Here is a 26,624-nt window from a genome sequence, read left to right on the forward strand (position 1 = left end):
CAAGAAATTAATTTTCAAATTTGTATCTCTGCATATTTTTGTATCTCTTTAAGTTTTTGTACTTCAAAATATTTTTGTGTTTTATAGAATTCTTGGCTTTTGCTTTTCTTATGACAACTTTTGAGTAATTAATGTGATGTCTTGTTTATCTGTTCTATCAATGAATTAAAACTACATAAAGTAACAGCCACAGAGTTTGATTTATTGGATTAAAGAGATCTAAATTTTAAATATTGCAGCTCATGCTTTGGAAGATGATACTTTGAAATTAGGATTTATTAGAATAAGTGAAGTGTTGCCTACATAAAGGTATTGGCCAATAACATTCAGTTTTCAACAAATCTCTATTTTTCTTAGGTATCATAGTTATAATTGCATTAGAAAAAGATTCCTTTAGAGAATGGGTTTCCACTGATTGTTTCAACACATCCATAAAAGGAGGTATTAATAAATCTTTTAATTTCTTGTAAAACTCAGGCAAAAAATCATCCTCGCCTGGTGACTTACTGCTTCACAAAGAAATAAGAACCTCACTAACTTCTCTTGCCATAAATGGTGCATCTAAATTGTTTTGATCTTGACAATTTAATGTAGACAAACTAAGACAAAAAAATTATCAATTTTAATCTCATCACTATTAAACTAGGATCTATATAAATTAAAATTAAAATCCTTAAATGAAACATTTATTTCTTGAGGTTTATAAGTAATCTTCTTAGAATTCTTTTTAATAGCATTAATTATTCTAGAGGTTTGTTCTGTCTTCAACTGCCAAGCTAAAACTTTATGAGCTGTTTCTCCCAATTCATAATACTTTTATTTAGTTCTCTCAATCAATTTTCAGTTCTTAGTCTGGATCGTATTATAGTAAAAATTTCTTCTTTATTAAACTTTTCCTTTTTACTTCATGAACATTTCTCTGCAAATTTTTTTTCCAAAATCTCTATATCTTTTTCCAAATATTCTTCAGTGTAATCCTTCTTAATTTTTACTGAATAACTTATTATCTGACCTCTTAAATAATCTTTCAAAGCATCCCATAAAATAAAATTATTATCCACTGAATTAAGATTAATTTCTAAAAATTCTTGAATTTGTTTCTTATAAAATCACAAAAATCTACCCTTTTTAACAATGTAGGATTAAATCTCCATCTATAAAACAATTTTTCCTTTTCAGAAACTAAACATGATCTCAAAGGTGGTGAATGATCAGATAAAATCCTAGCATTCATAACTCTTCCTTGTAATCTGTCAACATTAAAAACATAACTATTCTCGAATAAGAATCATGCCTATAAAAATAGAAAGAATAGTCCTTCTCCTTCGGATTTAACTTTGCCAAATATCTATAAAATTCAAATCTTTCATCAAAGTTAAAATCTTTTTTGCAATTTTAGTCCTGGTGACTGACTTCTGTGACTTATCCAAAATTGGATCAAGACAACAATTAAAATCTCCTCCATTTAAAACCTTTTCATGAGCCTCAGCAAAATGCATTAAATAGTCACAAATAAATCTTTCATCATCAACATTATACTCTGAATAGATTTGACAATGTACCAAAACAAACCACCCAGCAGGATCCATGACCACAGATTGAATCTTAACAGGGAAATTTTTATTAATCAAAATAATAATCCCCCTTACTTTAGAATTAAATGATGAAGCTACTACTTGACTTAATCATTGGTGCTCTTTCTCAATTAAATGCATCTCTTATAAAAAAAGCAATATCAACTTTCATTTATTTTAACATAGGCCAAAACTTTTTTCTCTTAATTTAATTATTAAGCCCATTTATATTAAAACTTACAAAATTTAATACATTATTTACTGCCATTTCTTGTCCACAAATTAAAGAAATCTCGCCACCATCTCATTAGACTCCATAAAAATCTTCAATTGTATTTTACATCTCCAAGTAGAAAAAAAGAAAAAGAGAAAAAAAAACTTAAATACTTAAAAAAAAGCCCTAAAAAAAGTACTCATTTTTTTAAAAATGTACTTCCTCCCTCTATTGTGCAGGAAGTGGGCATCGCCACAAAATGGCACATGGCTACAGAAGCAGAAGACAAAAAGTCCACCTCCCCCAGACACAATATATATTGCTTTAATTAAACAGTTTATTTATAGATATAAAGAGCTTCTTCAAGACCTTTATTCACTTGGTCATCAAAGATCTCAACCAATTTTTGCTGCTCCAACACCTGACCTGCAATTTGTTTCTTCTCAGGTCGATATGACAAAAATCACTGAATGACTTGACTCTGGGCATCCATTTGTTGATCTTGTTCAATATTCGGAAGAAGAATTTGCAAATTTCAAAACTATTTCTTTATCAGTTTTTTAAAAAGTGATTGATTTTCTCCAGAAAACTTTAAGTGTGGCTGGATCTTGGAAAGGAAATTTATATCTCTTTTTCCAGCAAACTGATTTCACAGGATTAAACTCCTTTCTTCTTTTTACATTTGACATACTTAAACATGGCTGAAAATGCCTTGTTGTTTTCCACTATTAATGGATCTTGATATTTTCGGGCATTTTGCACTGCCACTCTTAATATCATTTATTTGTCTTGGCAACGAAGACATCTAATCAAAATCAAGTGTTTGTCTGGGAATGGCTTCTTTCTATTTGCCCTATGTGCTTTATCCAGTTTAAGTCCATTTGGAAAATTCTCAGGTCCAGAACTTCTGGAATCCACTTTTGAAAAAATTGTACTGGATTTGAGCCTTCAAAATCTTCAACCAACCCAACAATCTTCACATTATTCCTGCAACTATTATTTTCCAATGTATCAATCTTTTGTAAAAGTTCTTTCCTTTGCACTTCCCAAGCCATGCCAAAATCTTCCATTTTATTATGTCTATGTTTACATTGTTCTACTTCATAATCTCTTCATAATAATAATCTTGGATATCATCTTTAATATTCTTGACAAATTTTGACTTTATCAGCAGCTTTAGTATATTTTGTAATTTCTTCTTTAATATTTTTAATTTCACCTTTAACATATTCAAATTGTCCTTTAACATCACTTCTGACAGATATAAATTGCAAATCCTTATGTTTACACATTAACTGCATTTGGTTGGGGGGCATGGCGTGAGGGCATAGGTGGGAGATGTGAGGAGACACCTCTCCTGACAGAACTGCTAAAAACATGGTCTTAAAAGTTTTGTTAATTTTTTTAAATTAAATATTTTTATAAAGTATTGTTATCTGCAACAATGAGAAAAACAAAGACTCAGAAAGTTTTTTAAAAAGATCCAGAAGCAACTATCAAGTACTGAAGAATTTGGGCCTACCTTCGAGATGGAGCCTGGGGAATCGATTTCTCAACATCCACGACCACAGAAACCATCCTCAGGGAAAGTACAGTTGACTCCAGCGCTGACTCCTCGGAGCGTTGGGGAAGATAGCGCCGGAGTCTGGAGACTACTTCCTCCGGACTATGAGGAACAATTACACATGTGCGAGACTTCACGTATGCATGCTATATCAAGCTTGGCCCATGAAGTCTCCAGGTGAAGATGGTTTTACTTCTGAGTTTTATAAAAAATTTCAAAATTTATTAATTCCTTTATTGAATGAAGTATTGAAACAGGCGATGGAGGTTCATTCTTTTCCAGATTCTTTTTCTCAGGCAATTATTACAGTCATAAAATTGTAAAGAAGGTTCTAGCAAACAGATTGGCAAAATATTTACCAGGTTTGAATCATATGGACCAGGCTGGATTTATTAAAAAATAGTTATTCTGAAGATAATATTGTGAAATTGATTTCTTTGAATCATATTTTTCAGGAGGAATCCAACCTACCAATGGTTATATCATTAGATGCTGGAAAGGCATTTGATAGAGTAGAATGGAGTTTTTTTAATTTAAAGTATTGTAATAATTTAAATTTGGACCAATATTTGTTGGTTGGATTAAGGCTTTATATAAAAATCTTATTGCTAGAGTTGTGATGAATGGGCAGACATCTCTGCCTTTTACATTGGAAAGATCTACTAGACAAGACTGCCCCTTGTCACCAGCTCTTTTTGCATTAGTTATTGAACCTTTGGCTCAGATGATAAGGCAAGATAATAATATTAAGTATATTAAAGTGAAATATGATGAATTTAAAATTAATTTATTTGTAGATGATATTTGGATATATTTAACAGGACCTCAGAACTCTTTAAAATGGTTACATGATAGGTTAGAACAGTATGGAGAAATATTTGGTTATAAAATTAATGGGGAAAAAAGTGAGATGATATCATTAGTTGAAGCGGATTATACCTCTTGTAAACATATTGTTAAATTTAAATGGTTGGATCAAATTAAATATTTAGGTATTAAAGTAGATAGTAATTTTACTCATTTTTATGAATTAAATTATTTACCATTTTATAAAAATGGAAAGATGTACCGATAACATGAATAGGTAGAGTTAATTGTATTGAGATGAATATTTTTCCTAGGATTCAATATCTTTTGCAATATATCCCATGTAAGGTTCCTCAAAAAATTTTTAAAGATTTGAATTCTATTGTGAGGAGGTTTTTATGGAAGGATAAAATGGTAAGGATATCTTTTAAAAATTAACTTGGAAATATGATTTAGGAGGTTTACAGCTTCTGAATTTTCAAATGTATTATAAAGCAGCACAATTAAAACATTTTATAGAATGTTTGATTTGGAAATTTTATTGGTATGGGAAAATCTTGAACTATCTCAAATTGGTGAGAAGATGGATCATTTTATTTATAAATTAAACTTAAAATTATATAATTATAATTCACCTATTTTGACACATTTAATGGAATTATAGAATAAAGTAAATTATATAATAGGCTCAGAAGGGAAAATTTCAAGTAAGACACCTTTATATCAGAATAATCTTTTCCCTTTTACACAATAATCAATTTTTGAAATTAAGGGACCAAAAGGGAATTAAATTTGCGCAATATTGTTATGAAGCAGGTTATTTTATTTCTTTTCAAAGAATGAAAGAAAAATACAAAATATCATTAAATACTCTTTTTTGTTATCAAATTAAAGCTTTATTATTGGATAATTTTTGACATACTTTACAGTTACCAAGGCAATCTAAATTTGAAATTTTATTTATGGATGGTGGGAAAAAGGGATTTATATCTGAAATGTATTCATTATTACAGAATAAAATGCCTAAATTAGATTTGCATAAATCTAGGTTAAAATTGGAAAAAGATTGAGGAATAGTAATTAATCAAGATGATTGGAGAAATTTATGTAAAGACAGTATGACTAAAATTGTGAATGTGAGATATTGATTAGTTATTTTGTTTTTTTTAAATTTTTTTAAAGAGTCCAAGTCTCACTGTATTGAGCAGGCAGCGCTGCAGGTCTATCTGCGGACACTGTCAGTCTCGTTGGCACAGGGCTTTTTCTGGCTTAAGCCGATTATTCAGCCCTCTTTATACAAGTTGGTGAGACCTGAAGCCGTCACCATATCGATGCCTAACTCAGTGAGGACTCCCGCTCAACACAGGCCGCAGCAGCCTAGAACTCCTGATCTCAAGGGATCCGACAGCCTCAGCCTCCGAGTAGCCGGATTACAGGCGCGCGCCACCACACCCAGCATATCGATTAGTTTAATATAATTTGATACATGAATTATATTTAACTCCAGAAAAATTAAAGAGCTATAATCTAATTTCTTCTGATTTATGTTTTAGATGTGAGAAGGTTCTTTTTAACATTCTACTTGGTCATGTGAAATGGTAAAAACCTTTTTGGAAGCGACTTAAAGAATATTTAGAAGTTATTTTTAAAGTTACATTTTCATTGGATCCATCAGTATTTTTATTAGGTAATATTAGGAAGTTGAGTTAAAATTAAGAATAACTAGATTTCAAATTACATTTTTGAGATCAGCATTGGCTATAACCAGAAAATATTTAGCAATTACTTGGGAAAATGAGACTGACTTGAGTATACATGGATGGCATATGGAATTGAGATCTTGTATTCCATTGGAAAAAATAACATGTAATTTACATGATAATTACTTTTTTTTCTTGGAAAACTTGGAGACCTTATTTGGATTATGAGTTTAAAATTTTGAGTTCTCCGGCCACGCTGTGGTGGTGTTACTCTCATCCATGGTTATTAACTAATTATGTTATTATGGTTTATATCTCCTCTCTTTTCTTTCTTCCTTTCTTTTTGAGGATTAGGCTAGTTGGGAATTGGGGAGATAGGGCGGGTGGGAGAGTTAATATAGGAGGAGGGTGGGTAGTAGGGGGAGTAGCATGTTATATAGGATATGTTTTTTTATTATATGTATTAATTGTTAATGTATGTATCATGGTTCTTAATTAAATAAATAAAATATATTTTTTAAACTGCATTTGGTTGATAATTATAGAAGTTTGTTCATAGGCTTCCATACCTTGGTATCTGGCTTCAGGATATCTGAATTGTATAGCTTCAATCCCTTAAAGAAGTTGGACTTCATCTTTTTAACATTTTGCTCCTGCTCCCTCCAATTCTTCATAAGCTTTTTCCTCCTTCTCTTTATCTTGATCTTCATCCTTTTGTCCCTCCAAATCGCTTCCAGATTATCCTGACTCAACATGTAATTGAATCAACAGCTGTGTCTGACTAGCAACACTAGTAACAACAGCCTTAATTGATTTAGCTGTTCCCCCATAGGGAAACAGGTTGTTCCATTTTGCAGTTGTTACGGTGTCATCTATAGTTCAATTGTCTTTTTCTGGACTCCAGTGCCATCTTCATTGGCTCCCTGGAGAGATAGCACCGGAGTCATAGGAATCCTTGTCATCACTGCAAGAGTTGCTCTTGGAGGAGGAAGACTTAAGCCAAGGCTCCATCATTAAGGTAGCCCCAACTTCTTCAACTGTATTAACCTCTTTAGCAACAGTTTCTTTAGGCATTTGAATCTTTCCTTTCCTTGTCACCATAATATATTAATTAATGAATAAATCCCCAAAGTTTTTAAGCTTAATAAAAGTTTTTTTAAATTACTTTTAGTCAGGTTTTGATTAATTCTGCTGGGAGAGGTGTATTTTCACGTCCCCAACCTATGTCATCATGCCATATCCCCGCACCCCCCCCCCCCACCCCAGCTTTTCCTCTTAACCTTAATGTCCTGACTATAAAAAAACTGTCATAAATATATTGAATGAGATAGCTTCATCTGCTTCCTTGGATAGAGAATTCCACAGATTCACTATTCTCTGGGTCAAACGGTTCTTCCTCTTTCCTAAATCTAATCCCCTGAATCATGAGGTTATGTTCTCTAATTCTAGTCTCATCCACCAGAGGAAACAACTTTCCTGCTTCTATCTTACCTATCCCTTTCATAATTTTATATACTTTTACAAGATTTTCTCTCATTCTTCTGAATTCCAGGTGGCTCAATCTCTCCTCATAGGCTAACCTGCTCATTTCTGGAATCAACCTGGTGAACCTCTTCTGCACCATCTCTAAAGCCAGGATGTACCTTCTCAAGTAAGGTGGCCAGGACGATACGCAGTGCACCATGTGTTGCCCCACCAGCACCCCGTACAATTGCAAGAAAACCTCCCTGCTCTTAAATTCAATCTCTCTAGAATTGAAAACTAACATTACATTTTTACATTCAGCATTTATCATTCAATAAGGACAATAGGAATAAGCCAGGAAGTTAAAGGCCTGTGAGTCCTGCGTCATTACTGAAAAAAACTATTGGAAAAGAATCTGAGGGATATGATTTACAATCACTTGTAAAACCAGGGTTGGATTAAAGGGAGTTAGCATGGTCTTGAGCATGGAAAATCCTGCCTTGTAAGAGTTTTGAGGAGTTTCCTAACAAAATTGGTGAAGGCAAGTTGGTAGATGTGGTACACATGGACTTTAGCAAGACTTTTGACTAAGTAGTACATGGTAAAATGAATCAAATAGCGTTGGTAAATGGACACCAGATAGGGGTGATGAAGGATTGTTTTACTGACCGGAAGTCTGTAACCAGTTGCATATTGCAGGGATCAATTCTTGGACTTGGATGAGTATGCCTTTGATCTCTTAAGTAAGTTTAGTGACAATACAAAAGTTGATGGAGTAGTTTAGAAGATGGCAAAGAAGGGTGCAAAAGGGAAAAGAGGAATATGAAGCTGGAAGGGTGAGTGGAGCAGCAGAAGATTAAATTTCATCCAAAGATGCGAGGTAATGTAAATTACATTTTAAAAGATGGACCTTTTCAAATTGTCTCGCATTTGTAAATTTGGTGGTTTTTAGAGTGAAATTGGGACATAGATAATTTTGAAGTTATTAGACAGGAGGAACTTGCAGAGGTTGATTAGGAGAAGGTGTTGGCAGTTGGGCATCTGGCAAATAAGTTGCTTTTAATAGTGAGACAGGGAGAGTTCAGAGTCAATATCCTGTTAAAATGAAGGGCAAGGTTGGCAGTATTGGAGAACCTTAGCTGATGAGGAATAATGAGCTAATGAGCTGATGAGGGTAAAGAAAAAGGAGGCACATATCTGGTATGGGTAGGTAGAATCAAGTGAATTCCTTGCTATAAGGTATGAAAGAGTACATATGAGTGTGTTATATAGTCAGGATAATGTGAACTATTTAGTAACCATGTAACAATGCACCCTTCTCACTGTAGTGCACCACTGTGGAGCTTATGTATATGTATATGTGTGTGTGAGCAGTTTCCTGAGATGGTGGAAGACATCAGTAAGTAAAGTCTCTTTTATTTGAATCTTGCACCTCTAAGTTATTTAAGAAGCCTCCCAAGTAACACAGAGACATAACATGATGGCAGCGGTATAGGAGAACAAGAATTAAAAACATAAAATTGATTGTAAGTCACTGAAATACGAGGGGGAATAAGAGAAAAAAACATTACTGAAAAAAAATGGCTGGAGCAACAGCAATTCACCCAATGATGGGCTGGGAGGCTGAAGACATTGCTGAATTGTTAAAGTTTCAGCAGAAGTGCAATTTACTATTCAAGAGCTATTTTAAAACTCCAACAGCAGAGGAGAAGGTCAGTTATATACTTCTCTGGACAGGGGAGTGGGGCCTTGACTTATTTAATAGCTGGGAGTTTACAGAGGTGGAAAAAAAATAATCCAGAGCAAATATTGGCAGTTTACTTCTCATTTTGAACCCAGGTCTAATCATAGAATTAAACACCATGAATTTCAAGGCTTAATGCGAGAGACTGATGAAACTGTTGATAACTTCCTCACTAGACTAAAAATTGTTGCTGCAAAGTGCAGGTTTAAGGATATAGAGGAAAAAGTAGTTGATCAACTAATATGGGGGAGTGCCCATCTCAAAGTGCAAAAGTCTCTAATCAGGAAGGATAGCTTGAAGCTGGCCAAAGATATAGACACAGCCAGAATCCCTATCTATGTAAACCCACCCACAGCAAAGAGAGGGAAGGGTTGATGCTATAAAGAACACGAACAGAAAAGTGCAAACCCCCCCCAAGACCTGCAGGAAGTGCAGTGGACAACACCCCTTCAATGACCGAAACCAATGTCCAACATACGGTTCTGAATGTAGAGCCTGTGGTAAAGCAAGTCACTGGGCAAAGATGTGCAAGTCTGGTATGAAGAAAACAGTAATACCAGTGGGATAAAAAAAAGACAAGAAGGTCCACCACATAAAAGGAAACAACAATGAGGACTCTGACACTCAGATACTGGACATAGAAGTTGAATTTATACACCTTCACGAGATGTCGGGTGAGATGAAAGAAGGAAGTGAGTTGCACACAAGGATCCAAATATAGAGGACAATCCAGGACAAGCCTATGATATTTAACCTAAAGGTGAAGCTGGATACTGGATCACAAAACAACGTCCTTCCACTCAGACTCTTCCACCAGATGTTCCCAGAGAACATAATAAAAGGGTATACAAAGGAGGGTGCATTGGAAACAGCAAATGTCACATTAATGGCCTATGGTGGACCCATAATCAATCAGCTAGGGAGAGCTAAAATCAATAGTTTCATTAAGGGAAAAAACATCCTCTGTATGTTCTACGTGGTAGACATGGACGAACCAGCAATTCTAGGTCTGGATAGCTGCCAGGAGTTGCAGTTGATCTGTCAATTATGAGATCCAGATGAAGGAGCTATGCCAAAAGCACAGAAACACACAACAAAAAGAGGAAATGATTTCCACAGAAGTACCTGCCAGGCCATGGCACACAATAGGAGCAGATTTGTTAACCAAGAATCTAGAGTTGTATTCAATAGTAGCCTGTTACTACTCTAAGTTTCCATTTGTTAAAAGGGTGAAAGACCTGAGAGTGTCAACTATCACCTTAGAAATGAGAGCGCTCCTTGATAAACAAGGAATACCTGAGCAAGTAATATGTGACAATGGAACACAGTTCACATCACAAGAATTCAGAAAGCTGGCTGCAGAGTATGTGTTTCCCCATACTACTCCATAGGCCATGGATTCATTGAAAGACAAGTGCAAACTGTGAAACCCACACTAATTAAGTGTCGTGAAACAAAAGAAGACCCAGACCTAGATCTTCTATTATTACGAGCAACACCTTTAAGGGCTGAATGTCTAAATTGCAGGAGATATAAAACAACTCTGCCAAGCTAAGTACACCCTCCAGAAGACCAGGAGGAAACCAGAAGAAGACTGGCTGACACTCAAGAAGAAGGATGCCAGCATTATAGCAAACATGCACAAACATTGCCAGAACTCCTCTGAGGGCAGCATGTTCATATTCAAGAGCCAATGTTAAAAATATGAATGCCAGCAAAGATCATCAGTGAAGCTGAGACACCAAGATCATACCTTGTCGAGACAGACTCTAGCAATCAGCTAAGGAGGAACAGAATTCACATCTGGCCGACACAAGATGTGTTGAAGCAAAAAGCTTTAATACTTTAATAGATGATTAAATCTTTGGGGCCTAACCAAGTGTATTCTGGATTTTATGGGAAGCAACAAATGAAATTGCTGAGGCCCGGGCAGATATTTTCATTAGCCATAGCTGAGATACTGGAATACAGGATTATAACTATTTTAATGCTTAGATTTATTGTCACTATTTCCAGAATACTTTCCCAGTCATACTCCAACCGTTTGCCAAGCTGCATTCTCTAAATCCAAAACTGCACCTTCCCTAGTAGGATTATCTACCTACTGATTCAAAAAACTCTCCTAGGCTCACTTTTTAAAATTCTATCCTCTGTGAGCCTCTCGTGTTGACAATTTCAGTTGATATTGGGAAGCTGAAATACTTACTAATATATTTACTTCTGTAGTTCTTGTGATCTTAAGCATCATCTTCTTTTGACTTTTAGGAAGTTTGGAGTAAACCCTTTCATTTTTGTTCCTAAGCTCTATTCACGTGGCCTCATTTGAAAACCAGACTTAACGCAATGAAGAATTCCTTAATGTAGTATTGATACTTCCTCTTTTACATAACCCCTTGTCATCAGGTCTGTATCCCCCATCACACGTCCTTGGATTCATGCTCCTCTTACTTTGTGCAGCTGAGCTGCCTTGGTTCTGGCTGGACATCATGGCAACATTTTCCATTACAAAAACTGTTTTAGAATGAGATGTATTCTGAGGTTTCCTTGACTACCTACCTGCCTCTCTTCATTTGCCAGGTCCTTATCTAAACTTCTTTCTTTCCACTGCAAAATAACTACCTCTTAAAAATATTCTCTCCACACAAGCTCCAGAACCTGGCACTCAAGCTGTCCAAACAAGAAACACCTCTCAGAGATATCTCATTTAGATCGCAAAGAGCATTAAGAAATTTTGTTATGATAGCCTTAGCTGTAGCAAAAAAATGTATAATGTCAACCTGGAAATCAGAAGAGAGCCTGAGAGTACAGCAATGGTACATAGAAATGAATAAATGTATTCCATTGGAAAAAATAACATATAATTTAAGAAATAACATCACAGTATTCAAACAAATTTGGGAACCGTACATGGAACACAACAGTGAGGGCCGACCGCGGACCTCCACCCCCTAAAATGACAGAATGAGAAGACGAAATGAACTGACCCAGAGTGTAAAAATAGATGACACAATTTTCTTGTTTATTTTCATTGTGTGATGACATTGTTTAATGGGTTTAATGTATTGTATATGTTGAACGTTTAGTGGGTGGGGAGGGGGGTGGGAAGGAGGGAGGGAAGGGAGGGGGGAAAAAGGGGAGAAAATGACACTGTGTATATTCAAGAGGGAAATGTTTGTGCGTATTTTGGTTAATATGGTTCATAGTGTGAAAATTTTTTTTTATTTTTAAAAAAAAAAAGAAATTCCCCCATGCTGCAGCCCATTCAGGACTTCAGCTAAACTGTCTTGCTATAGTTTAATATTTGAAAAAGATCTTTAAAATGTATTCCACTCTCTGTTCATACACTACAGTTGAACCCTAAAAGTGAAAATGCAAACCAAAGGCCAATGTTAACTAATTCTCATAGATCCTCCTTATCAAAACACATTCACTCACAGAAACTTACAAATGAGAGACTGCTTCCCAGGAAGTACCAGCGTAAAAAAAATGCTTGTGTAAAATGTGACTCTAGATTATTTGATATCCAGTTTTCCAAATGTAAAACAAATTATATATTTAAAACTGTGAAAATCTAATTAGGTCTCTGTCAACTATCAGCTTTTATAAGCAAATCTTTTTGTTTTTTATTGACCTAGTGATTTCTGCTCGAAGAGACCAGCTCATTTCATTCATCAAATGTACAGGAACTTCCACAAGCAATAAAGGTCTGATTTTTTTTAATATATATAAATATATACATATATATATATATATATATATATATATATATATATATAATATATATATATAGTTACTTGGCAAGAAAATGTATTAGTTATTTTTTTCTTAAGACTTGAGAGGATAATGATACAGAATATTTTCAAGGAAAACTGAAAATTATTGCTTCTAAAATAACCTATTTGAAGAATTTTGTGCAGTGATGAAACAAGAATACACTGCGTTATTCAAATGTATTGTTACAGCAGGTGACGTAAGCCTTTGAAAATGAACAGAGTGATTGTGATTCACAATGGGAACTTTGTAATACAATGATTGTTCACTTAATTGATTTCAGTGTCAAACTAATGCACACCTTTGGCAGAGGATCATGTTATGTCCAGCTTCAGTTAAACCTGCACTGCACCGCTTATCTTCCTAAAGGGAGGTGAAACAGAAACACTTGGTAGTAAGACAGCATCTTTGGAGAGAGATGCAAAACTAACATTTTGTATCAATAACCCTTCAAAGAGACATGAGACTGCAAATGCTGTAATATGGAGAAAAAGACAAACTGCTGAAGAAACTCAATGGGTCAGGCAGCATCTGAGAGAAAGAGGAATTAGTCAATATTTCAGATTGAAATTGATGACCAATGTAAGGTCTTAACCAGATGCAGGGTCTACCCAAATTGTTGACCATCCCTCTGCCTGCATGAATGTTGACTGATCCACAGTTCTACCAGCAGTTCAGTTTCTGACCTTTCCTGAAAACTATACAGGTGAACCTGACCTGAGAAATATCAAAGAACTGCATAAAGTGAAGTGTTAATGTGACACTGGTATCAGGGATATAAAGACTGAGAGAATAAGGAATTGCTGGATAACATCGTCACTCAAAGTTCAAATTTATTGACAGTGTATATACATTAGAGGTAAAACACGAGATTCTTTTGACACCATGTTTATGTGAAAAATCACACAAATGCTGCAGAAATTCAGCTGGTCAAACAGTGTCTTTATGTTGCAAAGGTGAAGGTGCATCACCAATGTTCAGGCTTGAGCCCTTCATCAAGGTGTATATACGTTACATCACATACAACCCTGAGGTTCCTTTTTCCTGAAAGCCAGGCAGAATTTCTACTCATCAGTAATGCAAACTGTACTCAAGAGAAAGATGCGTGTACAAAAAGGAGAAATATAAACAAACTGACTGCAAATACAGAAAAGAAATTCAGTTTTTATAGTCCTTAAATAAGTCTCTGATTAAGTCTGTTGTTTAGGATTCTGATGGTGGAGGGGTTGCGCTGTTTTGAACTTGGTGGTGCGAGTCTTGTGGTCCCTATACTTCTTTCCTAATGGCAGCATCAAGAATGGAGAGTGTCCTAGGTGTTGTGGAATCTTGATGATTGCTGCTGCTCTCTGATGGCAATGTTCCATGTAGATTTTCTCGATGGTAGGGAAAATTTTGCCTGTGATGCACTGGTCTGTGTCCACTACCTTTTGCAGGGCTTCCCCTTTTGGAAATGGCTATCCATTTTCTAGATTACATAGAAAAAGATAACCCAATTAGACAAAGTCAAAATGTTTTTTTAGAATGGAAAATTGTGTTTAGAAATTTTTACTCAAGTTGTGAGCATATAAACAACAGGATAGGTAAATGGGGAGGATGGTGATCAGTATATTTGATTTCCAAAAGTCATTTGATAAGGTCACTGTATGAGTTGAGAGCTCATGAGATTGAAGATAATATAGCAGTACTGATGAAGGATTGATTGCAAACTAAAAATAGAGAATGAAAATTTAGACAAATTCAGGCTGATTTCCATCTATTTTAATTAAATTTTTTTAAATAGGGAAAATAACAAAATTTTCAAAGGTAAAAGATTGCAGACAGAATATAAAGGGATATTCGAGGTTATCCAATTAGAAGGAAACAGTATTATTTAAGAGCATTAATGTACAATGAAATTTGGATGTTCTCAGACAGGAAAGACAATGTGCAGCAAATAATTAGAAAGGCAAATACAATTCTGTGGGGCTTAGAGGGAGAGGGATCACACCAACTGGCCTATTTTCCCTGAGGTTGAAGTCTGGGGATCAGTATGCAGTGCAATATGATCTCTCATTAGTGGCTAAGGTCCATGTCTGCATTTTCAAACACCTCATCCATCTAGTTGCAGTACTAGCCTCTGATACCATGCAATTCAATATCCAAGTTTCTGGGAATCCATATTTCAGAAGGTCTTTTCCTGGAGCCAGCACATTGAGGCAACCAAGAAGTCTGAGGATATTTGACATGTCGTCGGAAACTCTGTATTTTACAGATGCACTGAGGAATTCCAACCTGGTATGATCATTCGGAATGCAGATAAGTGTAGAAGGTAACAAATATAGTTAGGTTCATCACAGGCTCTGACCTTCCATCCATTAACTGCATAATTGTGAGGCTCTGCCAAGGAAGGGAGCCATCATAAAGGACTCCCATCATCCTGGTCGCAACCTCTTCACACTTTTACCTCAGGTAAAAGGAACTGAAGTCTGAAAAATGGCACCTCTAATGAAACATGAAAATCTGCAGATGCTGTGATTGTAGTAAAAATAGAAACATGCTGGAGGAACTCGGCAGGTCTCTCATTGTCCATGGGAGGTAAAGATATAAAACTATGTTTTTGGCCTGAGCCCTTTGTGACAGAGTATTTAGAGGTGGTTTGGGAAGAATTGTTAGAGCAGGTTGCACACAAACACTTTAAAACACAGAATCTTTGCAGGACTTTTGCAGAATGCAAAAAGTTGCAGAATACAGGATCCCTGGGAACATGTGATCTTTGCAGGGAGAGAGAGAACAGGGAGTGAAACAGGAGAGACACAGGAATCAGTTCCAGAGGGACAAGTTGGCAAACTTTGGAAGGCTGCCTGGTCAAAGGTGACCTGAAAGAAAGAGGATCATCTGAGAACCCTGAAGAGTGCAAATTTCGTCAGCAAGATTGATTGAAAAGGAATCAGTTGCGGATGTCCTGGAAAAGAAATCTCTCACTGAAAATCAGCAAGAACCCTCCTGAGTGGTAACCATTTGCCTGTTAAGCACCAAAGACTGATGAACTTTGTTAATGCTAACTTCTGTGCACGGTACAAGAATTGTCTGCAACCAGTGAGATTGGATTGTGATCCAAAGAACTTTTGTAATCTTAAATATACATTACACACACCTGTGCTTAGTACTAGAAGTGGGGGGTTAGGTAAGTAGGTTAAGTAACAAGTTAAAGTTTAATTCTGTTTTCTTGTTCAAATATAATTAAAAACTACTTTTGTGTAAGTACCCCTGTGTGGTGGTGCATATCTATTGCTGCAGGTTTTTGGGGTCCTCTGGACTCCGTAACACCTTCTTCAAGTTTATGAGCAAAAAACAGACAGGAATCTTAATAAAAAGGCTGGGGGAGGAGGGAAGAAAGGGCAGGGGGAGGAGCACAGACAAGAGACGATAATTGGACATTGATAGGAGGGTGAATGCAGAGCTAGAGGAAAGGAGTCATAGGGGAAGGGGAGAGATGGAGAGGGGAAGGTGAGGGTGTAAGGAAAATCGGAGATATCAATGTTAATGCCATCTGATTACAGGGTGTCCTGATGGAATATGAAATGTTGTTCCTCCAGTTTGTGGGTGATCTCAGTCCAGCAGCAAAAGAGACCACGGACATCCATGTTAGCATGGGGATGGGGATGTGTGAGGGTGCCTAGATGGAACGTGAGGTGCTGTTCCTTCAGTTTGTGGGTGGTTTCAGTCTGGTGGTGCAAAAGATCATGTCGACGTGGGAATGGGGTGGCCAGACACATCTTCCCCTCTCCTCTCCTCTCCGCCTTCCATGGGAACCACTTCCTACGTAACTTCCTTGCCCACTCCTCCCTTCTCATGAATTGCTCCTTTGGCATCTACCTCGTGACCGCAAGAAATGCTGTACCTGGGCCCACACCTCCTCCCTCACCACCATTCAGGGACCTAGGCAGTCTTTCCAGGTAAAGAAACATTTCACTTGTGGATCTGCAGGGGTTGTCTACTGCGTCTGATGCTCCCATTATGGTCTCCGCTACATTGGAGAAATTGGTGCAGACTGGGAGATTATTTTGTAGAGCACCTTTGCTCTGTCCACTGCAGTGGCCAGGATATCCTTGCAGCAACCCATTTCAATAACCTGCCCCATTCCCATCTGGACATATATGTCCAAGGTCTCTTTCATTGCTGGGTTGAGACCAACCACAAATTGGAAGAACTGCAACTTGTTTCCCCTCTGGGCACCCTCCAACCAGATGCATTAACTGGTATTAAGAGCAACTTCTCCAGTTTTTGTTAGCCCCCCCAACTCTCTCTTTTCTTATACCTACGTCTCCTTTCCTCTAATCTGTCTCTCTCTCTTTCCCTTTCCCTCTGGCTCCTTTTGTCCAGCTCTGCATTCATAGAGCCACCTCCCTCCCCCAGTTAATTCTCATCTTTCCTCTTCTGTCCTCCTATTCATTGTCCAATTATTGTATTTTATTGGTTGGCCCAAGGATTAATATTTATATCTATGTATTATTGTCTCCTAATTTAATTCAATTAGTTTGCTAAAATATAACAGTTTTTCTTTAAAAGTACCTGTTTTGCTGAGCATTATAAGTACAAACAACTCAGATTTTTTTCTTTGGCTTGGCTTCGCGGACGAAGATTTATGGAGGGGGTAAATGTCCACGTCAGCTGCAGGCTCGTTTGTGGCTGACAAGTCCGATGCGGGACAGGCAGACACGGTTGCAGCGGAAAATTGGTTGGTTGGGGTTGGGTTTTTCCTCCTTTGCCTTTTGTCAGTGAGGTGGGCTCTGCGGTCTTCTTCAAAGGAGGTTGCTGCCCGCCAAACTGTGAGGCGCCAAGATGCACGGTTTGAGGCGATATCAGCCCACTGGCGGTGGTCAATATGGCAAGCACCAAGAGATTTCTTTAGGCAGTCCTTGTACCTTTTCTTTGGTGCACCTCTGTCACGGTGGCCAGTGGAGAGCTCGCCATATAACACGATCTTGGGAAGGCGATGGTCCTCCATTCTGGAGATGTGACCCACCCAGCGCAGCTGGATCTTCAGCAGCGTGGACTCGATGCTGTCGACCTCTGCCATCTCGAGTACTTCGACGTTAGGGATGAAAGCGCTCCAATGAATGTTGAGGATGGAGCGGAGACAACGCTGGTGGAAGCGTTCTAGGAGCCGTAGGTGATGCCGGTAGAGGACCCATGATTCGGAGCCGAACAGGAGTGTGGGTATGACAACGGCTCTGTATACGCTTATCTTTGTGAGGTTTTTCAGTTGGTGGTTTTTCCAGACTCTTTTGTGTAGTCTTCCAAAGGCGCTATTTGCCTTGGCGAGTCTGCTGTCTATCTCGTTGTCGATCCTTGCATCTGATGAAATGGTGCAGCCGAGATAGGTAAACTGGTTGACCGTTTTGAGTTTTGTGTGCCTGATGGAGATGTGGGGGGGCTGGTAGTCATGGTGGGGAGCTGGCAGATGGAGGACCTCAGTTTTCTTCAGGCTGACTTCCAGGCCAAACATTTTGGCAGTTTCCGCAAAACAGGACGTCAAGCGCTGAAGAGCTGGCTCTGAATGGGCAACTAAAGTGGCATCATCTGCAAAGAGTAGTTCACGGACAAGTTTCTCTTGTGTCTTGGTGTGAGCTTGCAGGCGCCTCAGATTGAAGAGACTGCCATCCGTGCGGTACCGGATGTAAACAGCGTCTTCATTGTTGAGGTCTTTCATGGCTTGGTTCAGCACCATGCTCAGATTGTACGGTGAGTATAATAATAAACTCATCATCAACTCATCAGTTGATCTGTATTAGTCAATACAGGCCATTCCTGGATGAGCCATTTTTTCTGTTATATTGTCTTAGTTTTCCTTCTCCATCAGCATAGCCTCTCTGGTTGAGTTTGTAATCCTGTAATGCAGCCCTGCATTTACAAACTTTTCCACATTCCTTTGTTTCTCTTTTAATACTATGACTTGCTGCATGTTTCCAGAATTCATTCTTTTATTTCAGGTTTCCAACGTGGAGTTTTTAAAAAAATTTCTTGATGGTTCTTGACCTTTTCTTATCATGAATCGGTGTTTCAGCATTTGTATTGTGTGCTCAAAAAACCCCTAAGCACCAGTGCACCAATTATGAGCTGCAGTTTGTGAATGGCATAAAAGGGAGTTGAACTAAAGCACAGCAAGTATACTTTATTGTTCAGGAGCTCCTTAACCAAAAGGATATTTGTGTCTGCGACTCAGACAAAAGATGGGGAGTTGGACACAAAAGCCATCAACTACTTCCTGTATCTCAATGAAGCTCAATGAATCAAACTGCCACATTTTGTGACTAGTTCCTGACAATAAATTCTAATTCTGATTCTGAACCTAGCTTTGTGATTAAAGTTGAAAGCAGGATACTTTATGGATTACAAAGAAACATTGTTCATTTGGAACTGTGGGCTTTGTTACAAATTGAATTCAGTGATTAGCAGCTGTTATTCTGGACAATTGACCTAGCACCGCATTCAAATTTCATTATGGCAAATGGAATTTATATTTGAATCTGAATTTAAGAAAAAGCTTGTGAAAACAATCCCACAGAACCATAAGAATGTCAAGAGAAACTGTTTAGGGATGGAAATGGCTATCATTTACACAGTCTGCCATATACGACAAATGTGGTCGACTGCTTCCTCTTTCAGGACACTTTGGAAGTGACATATTAATACCAGCTAAGTCTACACTTTAATAAAGAATAAATAGGGAAAAAAAAAGATTAACTTAGTAAATAACCAGATTCACTATTGCAAAAGAGAACTTGTGACTGCAATGATGGAGAATTTTAAATCTTCTCTTCTGTTCCCTCTCCTTTCAGAATCAGAATTTATTGCCATGAACAAGTCATGAAATTGTGTTTTGCAGTAGCATCATATTATAACCATCTTACAACATTACTAAAAGTTTAAAAAAATTAAAATAGTAGTGCACGAAAGTAAGGCAGTGTCTTTTGTTCATTGATTATTCAGGAATCTGACGGCAGCTGGTAAGAAGCTGTCCTTGTGCCATTGAGTAGTCATCTTTAGGCTCCTGTACCTTTTACCCAATGGTAGCAGAGTGAAGAGGTTGTGGCCTGGGTGGTGGGGGTCTTTGAGGCTAAAGTCTGATTTTTTTTTTTTAAAGACACCGCCTCATGTAGATGTCCTCAATGGAGTGAAGTCTGGTGCCTATGATGTCGCAGGCCGAGTTAACAACCGTCTGGAGTTTATTCTTGTCCTGAGAGTTGGCGCCTCCATAACCAGGCAGTGATGCAACCCAGCTGGAAAGCTCTCCACGGTACACCTGTAGAAATTTTTGAGAGTTTTTGGTGAAATCGAATCTCCTCAGACACCTCACAAAGGAAAGCTGCTGTCAAGCCTTCTTTGTGATTGCATCAACGTAGAGGCTCCAGGACACATCCTCGGAGATGTTGACATGCAGGAATTTGAAGTTCTTGACCTTTCCCACTACTGAGCCCTCGATGAAGACTGGGTCATGTTCCCCTGACTTCCTTCTGTCCGCAATCATCTCCTTGGTTTTGCTAACATTGAGCGCAAGGTTATTGTCAGTACACCATTCAAAGAGCTGATCTATCACCCTCCTGTACACTTCCTCATTGCTGTTTGCGATTCTGCCGATTTTGCCATTCAAGTTGCTGAAGTTCCTTTTTCATAATGGAAATATTCCATCATTTGGGCAAGAGATGAAGAATAACCATTTTCTACTGGAGTAGATAAGACTTCCCACTATAGACATAAAATGTTCATTTGTTTACAATTCTTGATAATCCTTAATTGAGCATATATGTGAATGCACAAGTGCTTTGAATTGATAGTAATTCTAATTGATTAGCATAACAATGGCAGACAACTGGATGCAGGATCTCACAAGGTCAAGCAGCAAGTGTGGAGGAAAAGTAATGGTCAATGTTTTTTCTAGCATGGGTGAGGGAAGTGGAGAAGTGTTGATGTTGCATTGGCAATTGGAAATGTAAAGGTTAAGTTAGGGTAAAAGGCCAGAAGGAGCCATCCAAGAGTGTTGGACATGTCATTAATAGAATATTATTTTCACAGTACAGGTCTGTCACCTCACAAAGTTGTGCCAACCAATGAAAACCAACACCACAACAATCTAATTTTTCCCTATATTGCCCCATAACCCTGTAGCAGGCTGAGCGACCGCACAGTTAGATGGGCTGAATCACCTCCCCTGTCGTCAAACACAAGATTTGTGGGCCCCCTTTCCTTCCGAGGAGAAACCTGGAGAGGGTGACACCTGTTGTCCGGGGATGGTGCCGCTTCTGTGTTGCATGCCATTGGATGGGGAGTGACACCGCGACATGCTGACGTCACTTTCTAAAGCCAGCACGCAACTCACAGTAAGCGGGCAGTCTCCTCAAGGAGCGTGAAGAATTCAAAATAAAGTTCAGTTACTGGATCACCTTGTGCTGTGTGGATGTCTCTCATTTCAGTAGCTCTGCCATTAGCAGATGCTCCAGTGGTGACCCTGATGGTATCAACATCTTTGGAACCCACCTCAAATGTGGCAAAATAGAGGATGCTGCTAACGCTACAGTCGCAACAGCTGCGACCAACTCTGTGGGTGTGCATTTGCTGCCCTTCTGTGTAAATCAGCCCAGGAATTGGTTCCAACTGGCCGAGTCACAGTTCCAGATCAGAGACATTGTTTTGGAGCATACCAAGTTCTGGCACGGCGTCAGCGGCCTGGATGCCACTACTGCAGCAAAAGTAAACTCCTTCATGGAAAATTCTCCTATGGAGCATAAGTATGAACATTTCCATGGAATTCAGCCAGCATGAGTACACCATCCTGTGGTGGTACACCACCAGCCTACTGCAGGGGGCAACCTCTGTACCTGCAGGAGTGTAAGGGGACAGGACAAAACCTGGCCGGCTGTCAATCAGTCGGCCTGAATGGATCAAGCCCCACCTGGTCAGGTGTCAATCACCCTCCGGGATATAAGCTTGCACCGGCCTCCTGAGGTCTCACTTGGAGTTGCTGCAGCCACAGCCAGCCTGGCTCTGTGGAAGTCTTTGTTGATTAAAGCCTGCTGTACAGTCTTTACCTTGTGTGTGTCTGATTCTGGCTAACAGTGCACCACACAACTGCATCCTGAATATGCAAGGCCTGGGCAATAGGAACCCCTCCAAGCTCATGCACAAAATGGTGGCCTTAGTGGATGGACACACAAACTGTTTCTTGTTCGAGGCCCTGCTCCTCTCCAAGCTACCAGTGAATATTTTCTTGGCAATATCCGACATGGATTTCAGCGCCCCACATCTGGTGGCCAAAGAAGCAGACAGACTTTCCCGCACCCCGCAACAGAGCTCCATACATATGCAACTGATCTACGCCTTTGGCGCTGCCAGTTCAGGCCCCCCTACCCCCCGTTGGGGCCTCCGGCAGTAGCCGAGGCCCAACCTCAACATAATGAGCGCTCAGACAAACAGAGCGATTGCTATTTCTACCACCGCAGATGGGCCATAATGCCCGGCGGTGCATCCCTCCATGCTCGTACCCCACTGCCAAGTCAAGCGTAGTGGTGAGAAACAGACAGGCCAGCCGCCAATAGTGACCTTGTTAGTTGACACACATAAAGGCCTACTCTACCTCAGGGACCAGCAAACAAAGGGGGATTTCCTAGTCAACACAGGCACAGAGATAAGCCTCATTCCATTGACATATTTCAAACTCAAACACAATTCCAAGGGCCTTCCCCTACAGACAGCCAACGGTTCCTCCATTCAGAATTTCGGCACCTGCCTGGACACAATCCACACTGCGGTCACGGTTTTCCACTAGAAGTGTACGATTGCATCCTTGGGACAAGCCCTACTCGGAGCAGATTTCCTCCGGGCACACGAGCTCCTGGTGGACATGAACAGATGCCATTTGGTCAACACTACCACATCCCAGTCGTACCCCCTTGCTCTATGGCAAAATTCCTTTCTTTCATTAGGAATCCACGCTCTGGACCATAATGAATATGCCTGTCCACTGGCCAAGTACCCATCACAGTTGGTACCCAACTTCCACGATGCTAAACCAGCATATTGAGTGGAGCACCACATCGAGACCATCGGGCCCCCAGTATACGCACAGGCACGGTGCCTTCTGCAGGACAAACTCTTCCGAGTTTGCTGCCATGGAGGAATTAGGTATCGTCTGCCGTTCAAAAAGCCTTGGGTGTCCCCGCTGCACATGGTCCAGAAGAACTCCAGCAGTTGGCACCCGTGTGGTGACTACAGACAATTCAACGACGCCACCGTCCCAGATAGATACCTCATCCACACATCCAAGATTTCACCACAAGGCCTCAGGGCTGTCAGATTTTTTCCATTGTGGACCTTGTCAAAGCATGCCATCAGATTTCTGGTGCATTCCAACAATGTCCCGAAAACAACCATTATTATACCTTTCAGCCTTTCGAGTTCCTTTGGATGCCTTTTGAACTAAAGAATGCAGTCTAGACCTTTCAGCATCTCATGGACGTGGTTGGCAGGGACCTCGATTTTATCCTCGTCTACCTGGATGACTTTCTTCATCGCCAGCCCTGACGCCAGCACACACAGGACGCACCTGGCTCACCTTTTCGACAGGTTGCAGGAGTTCAAACTCATGGTGAACCCAGCTAATTGCCAGTTCGGCCTGGAAACTATCGATTTCCTGAAATGCCATATCACCCGAGAGGGGGCCACACTGCTGCCGGATAAGATGGAAGCCATCCAAGTTTTTCCAAGCTGAGCAAAAATTCCTAGGGAGGGTGAAATTCTATCATCGTTTCCTTCAGGGAGCAGCTACCCTCATGCAACCCCTCTGTGACCTCAAAACTCAGTGAAGGGCGCTCCAGTGGGCACGCAAAACCATTGAAGCTTCCCAAGCAACCAAAGTGCCAGTAGCAGAGGCCACATCTTTCGCCCATTCAGAATCTTCCTCTCCCCTGACCCTTACAACAGACGCATCGGACAGAGCGGTCAGTGCAGTGCTGAAGCAGTGGGTCGATGAACAGTGGCGCCCCCTGGCTTTCTTCAGCAAACATCTCCAGATACCAGAACTCAAGTACAGCGTGTTGTACTGTTGGCCCTGTTCCTGGCAATATGACATTTCCGATACATGTTAGAAGGAAGGGTTTTTGTTGCCTGCAGACCACAAACCTCTCACCCATGCACTCAGCAAGGTCTCAGACCCATGGTCGGCCAGGCAACAACGACACCTCTCCTACATTTTGGAAAATACAACAGACATTTGCCATGTCGCAGACAAATCCAACGTTGGTGGCCCAACAGGCTGTCCAGACCAGCCATTGCCCCTATCTCAGGAGTCCTTGATGTTGTTCAGCTATCAAGACCAAGCAGAGGATGCAGATATCCAGGCCTACTGGACTGCCATCACCAGCCTGAAGGTGTTAGCGATTTCTGTCCTTCACCAGGTTACTCGACTTTACTGTGCGACATGTCCACAGGCTTCCCTAGACCCATCCTACCTGCAACCTGGTAACGACGGGTATTCGGCCAAATACACGGTCTATCACATCCTTCCATAATATCCACAGTCCGCCTGCTGTCTGACAAGTTCATGTGGCACGGCCTCCGCCGCGATGTAACCCTGTGGGCTAAGACTTGTTTGGACTGCCAATGCACCAAAGTGCATAGACACACCAAGGCCCTGCTACAGAGTTTCAACCCGGCGCAGTGCCTTTTTGACCACGTGCATGTGGACATCATTGGTCCGCTCCCCGTGAGCCAAGGTATATAGTATTTATTCACAGTCATCAACCGTTTTACCCATTGGCTGGAAGCGATACACATGCCTGCATGCGACATGGAGACGCGCCAGAGCTTTCTTGTCCACTTGGGTCACACACTTTGGAGACCTGACCCACATCACCTTGGACTGAGGGGCTGCAGTGAACTGAGATTGACTGGTGGTGTGTTATACTGATGGCTGGCTCCGCCCCATCTAACCATATATAACCCTAGCTTCCCGCCTAAACCCTGAGCCCCTCTGAAGACCTCTGTAAGACCCTACCCTCAGTTATAAGCTAATAAAAGCGTATGTTCTCCCTCCAGTTGTGAGAGCTTTTATTCACACTACAATTTTATTAGCTTATTCCCTAAATGATGGAAGCTCTACTCAAGCCTGGTAGGGTGCTGATAGACCCTCTGTCCCTTGACATGGCTGAGGAGTTCACGTACTGGCTAGACTGCTTCCGGGCCTACTTGAACATGACCAAAGACGTCTTCCACACCGATGAACTCAGGAGGTCCGTAATCGTTTCGAGGATAGGAACGAAAGGGTATGCTGTCATCAGGGACTGCAGTACATGTGATGCTGCCATCAAGACTTTGAAGGCTTGCTACCTGAAGTCACAAAACGAGGTCCTAGCAAGGCACTGACTCGCTCTACATTGCCAACTGCTCAGTGTCAATTTTAAGGGACCTCTCCCCTCCATGAGCAGGAACATCTTCTTCCTCCCTATCATTGATGAATACTTCTGCTTCCTGTTTGCCATTCCGTGTCCAGACATATCCACTTGGTCAGTCATAAAGGTTCTAGATTCCATTTTCACCCTGTTCGGGTACCCTGGCTATATTCATAGCGACCGGGGCTTATCTTTTGAGTGATGAGCTATGTCAGTACCTGTTGGCGACGGGCATCGTATCCAGCAGGACTATGAGCTACAACTCCCGGGGGAATGGGCAGGTTGAAAAGGAAAACACCACGTTCTGGAAGGCTGTCAAACTGGCCCTGAAGTCAAGAGGCCTTCTAGACTCGGGCTGGCAGGAAGTCCTTCCTATGGCACTCCATTCCATCCAGTCATTACTATGTACTGCAGCCATTGCTACTCCTCACAAGCTCCTATTCAATTTTGAAAGAAGATCAGCATCGGGAACTACAGTCCCAACTTGGCTTTTGTCATCTGGTTCGGTCCTTCTTATGAAGCACGTGAGGAGAAGCAAGACCAACCTCCTGGTGGAAAGGGTGAAATTACTCCATGCCAATCTTGCATACGCCTATGTGAAGTACCTGGATGGCAGGGAGGACACTGTCTCCATCAGGGACCTGGTATACACCGGAACAGAGAGTCCATTGCCTCAAGTGCCCTGCGAGCCATGGAGCTCATTCTCACAATGTTTGAAAAAATCTGGGAACCATATATAGAACATAACAGAAAGAGCAGGCCTAGGACCACCACCACCTAAAATGATAAGAAGATAAACATGACCATATTTAATGTGTCTCAGTAGATGATACGTCTTTTTTGTTTGTATTCCTTTTATATAAAGATATTGTTTTATCCCTCATGGGATCCGGTTCAGGAGGAAAGTGCATCCCCTCCACCATAGAGCTCAAGACCCCACCCACCACTTCTCCCCCACAAGGGGATCAGGAGACTCAAGGAGCCGATGGCCCTCCCATGCTTAGATGCTCCACCAGAATTTCCAGACCTCCAGACTGCTTAAATTTGTAAATAATTGTATATTTTTTCAAATTCTTTTTCTGAATCAATGTTCTCTGTCTTTTTTTTGTAATTCTTTATTTATCTATCAACCAATATATTTACAGATGCATCTCTTTAAATATTCACAGTGACATTTTCTCTTTTTCCCCCCATCCCTCCCCCTTTCCACCCCCTCCAAAAACAGTAAATATTGAACATATAAAATACAATAAAACAATATATTTATACAAAAGGAATACAAACAAAAAAGACGTATCATCTACTTATACACATTAAATCTGGTTGTGTTTATCTTCTTATCATTTTCGGTGGTGGTGGTC

The 26,624-nt window shown here is 40.0% G+C and overlaps 1 long non-coding RNA gene across 1 annotated transcript in view; it reads left to right on the top strand.

Moving 5' to 3' along the window:
• LOC138737098 (uncharacterized) overlaps positions 1–26,624 on the top strand; it is a 169,111-nt gene that overhangs the window by 41,382 nt on the left and 101,105 nt on the right. The window contains exon 3 of the long non-coding RNA XR_011340767.1: positions 12,703–12,771. This is a non-coding gene — a long non-coding RNA (uncharacterized lncRNA). The remainder of the gene's footprint in view (positions 1–12,702; positions 12,772–26,624) is intronic.

The sequence above is a fragment of the Narcine bancroftii genome, chromosome 6 (assembly GCF_036971445.1).
Source record: "Narcine bancroftii isolate sNarBan1 chromosome 6, sNarBan1.hap1, whole genome shotgun sequence".
NCBI lineage: Eukaryota > Metazoa > Chordata > Chondrichthyes > Torpediniformes > Narcinidae > Narcine > Narcine bancroftii.